Source organism: Oratosquilla oratoria, chromosome 3 (genome assembly GCF_046742065.1).
Source record: "Oratosquilla oratoria isolate Oo_2021 chromosome 3, ASM4674206v1, whole genome shotgun sequence".
Lineage (NCBI taxonomy): Eukaryota > Metazoa > Arthropoda > Malacostraca > Stomatopoda > Squillidae > Oratosquilla > Oratosquilla oratoria.
Window position 1 is genome coordinate 67,551,301 of NC_134779.1, and position 2,500 is coordinate 67,553,800.

Below are 2,500 nucleotides of genomic sequence, written 5' to 3' on the forward strand. Positions count from 1 at the left end.
ACTACTACTACTACTACTACTACTACTACTACTACTACTACTACTACTACTACTACTACTACTACTACTACTACTACTACTACTACTACCACTAATACTACTACTGCTGCTAGTACTACTAGTACTACTAGTACTACTACTCTTTTTTTTTATGAAAATACGACCTCTATCCTCATGGAACTGTGTGGTGGAAGCAGCAAGATCTGTCTCCCACAGAGACAGTTCATTGGCCCCTCTCCAGCCAATGACTGTGGTCGACGACCTTTTTATTTATCTATTTATTTTTTAGTAATGCCTAACACAAAAGTTCATTTATCCTACTTTCAACCACCGTCTGCTCAAAATCTAGGATTTGTATATGTACTGATTTGGGCGATGAGGACCTGGTACCTCTCAGGCATAGGAGGGCTGATCTTAGGAATGAGAATGACAGTCTACATCTCATCCAAGAAACAATGCTGCATTTTGGTTGTTGTTTCTTTTCAGCCATCACTTCTGCCAGCCGAGCGTAGAATGTCTTTGCTCTAGGACCCATCCCACCTGAAGTCGTAAAGGTTATAGGCGTGAATGAGCCCTGGTCTACATTCTGTACACGCTCCTCGTACATCCTGATCTTCTCATACTCGTTCCGGGAGTAGGATGCCTCAATGGTTAGGTTGCTGTAACAGGGGGGCATCGGATCAAATATTCGCATCTCAAAGAAAGCCAGTTGTCCCCGTATTCAGTAACCTCTTGCGCTGACATCCACTCTTGCTTGATCTGATTTGTTGGACGTGCGGTATCTGAAGTTCTCCCCTCCTAGTGGGAGTAACGTTGGTTCGATAGTCACATCCTTGCACACCTCCTGAAGCATTTGGGCAGTGAGATCTCTTACCTCATCATGTCGCATGCAAAAGAATCCACTCTGCTTGCATATCATCGCATGGTCTGAAGTAAACTGTATACCACAGGAGCATCTGTTAGGCAGTCCTCCCAATGGCCATCCTTACCTCAGGGCAATGGCATCCGTGAATTCTCTTTTGTTTAAAGTAAATCCCTTTGCCCTGATTGGTAGTGCTGTCAGCCAATTGGACGCCCCAACTTCCTGCGCCATTGTTATATTTCTGTTTATACAATTTGAAGCCTAACCTCCGCCACCCATTCGTTTACTTTCTTTTCAACAAATTGCTTTTTAAAGGATTCTGAGCCGATCACTGCACCGGGATCTTTCCCCCCTTTTGTTACCTTCACTTCACTGTTCTCAAATTGGACTTTGGTATTGTCAAAGTACTCTGGCTTCACTATGAGGACAGGATTCTTTGCATTTGGAATGTAACCCAAGCCAGGGCCATGTGCCAACACCAGATCCCACCACTTTTTTAAGTTAGCTACTTTTCCTGCCCCCGTGAGATCATCTACCCTGGTGTCCTCATATTGTGTCTTCTGCTGCAGGTGCATAAGACCGAGCACGTACATGGCCATGGCCACCGGGTCTCCCTGAGTGGTGCCTTCCGCGGATTTGATGATCTCCACTTTCGTTTCTTTTTTCTCAACCCTGTTGGTAACAAATAGGTTTGCAAGTTCTCTGTATGTGTTCTCCACATACCTGGCCAGTATTGGGAATTTAATTTTGATACTACTACTACTACTTCTACTACTACTACTACTACTACTACTACTACTACTACTACTACTACTACTACTACTACTACTACTACTACTACTACTATTTCTACTACTACTACTACTATCATAAAAAAGATCTGACAAAAATAAAATTCTTCTTGTCTTGAGAGACCTGGTGACCGTTGGCGGCTTCAATGGGGAGGCGGTTATGAGGGAAGAGAAGTCCAGAGTAATAGTGAGTAGATGATTACATTAGGGATTGGACCCTGAAAATTACTGAGGCTATATATTCGTATATATATATATATATATATATATATATATATATATATATATATATATTCAGCTGAATAGAATCGGCTGGCGATATACAGAATGTGTACAGAATATTATATCAATAGATCGAGGGGTTTAAAAACACATCAATAGCACTTGAGTAAAGTAATTAGATAAGGTATGCAAAGTACACCAAGGTTACAAACGAGTTGACAGCCACCTATAATGAAGAAGAAAACTCGTTCATAGTTAAAATCTTCCCGTGCCGGGAATCGAACCCGGGCCTCGCGGGTGAGAGCCGCGTATCCTAGCCACTAGACCACACGGGAGAACTATTGATATAAGTACACACTGAAAATTTGTAGTAAGTGTTCCTTAATTCAGTATGTGGGAAGGGAGGAAACGCCGCCCGGCCTGTAGCCACCTCATTCCCTCACCCGTTCCTCACCAGGACTAGGGAGATGTCAATGCCAGTAACCTCCCTCACTTGCTTTTTCGCTTCCATTCGTACGCTATGGTTGTGTGCCGGTCATGATTAATTGATTACTCACGGGGTCGCCGTTTCCTTACCTTTAACCATAGTGGAATTCCATACGGCAGACCCATAGATGCCATTTTC

At 43.1% G+C, this 2,500-nt stretch overlaps 1 non-coding gene across 1 annotated transcript; it reads right to left on the reverse strand.

Moving 5' to 3' along the window:
• Positions 1-2,138: 2,138 nt before the first annotated feature.
• TRNAE-CUC (transfer RNA glutamic acid (anticodon CUC)) lies at positions 2,139-2,210 on the reverse strand. Its single transcript has one exon. It is a non-coding gene; the product is annotated as a tRNA-Glu (tRNA).
• Between the last annotated feature and the right edge of the window lie 290 nt (positions 2,211-2,500).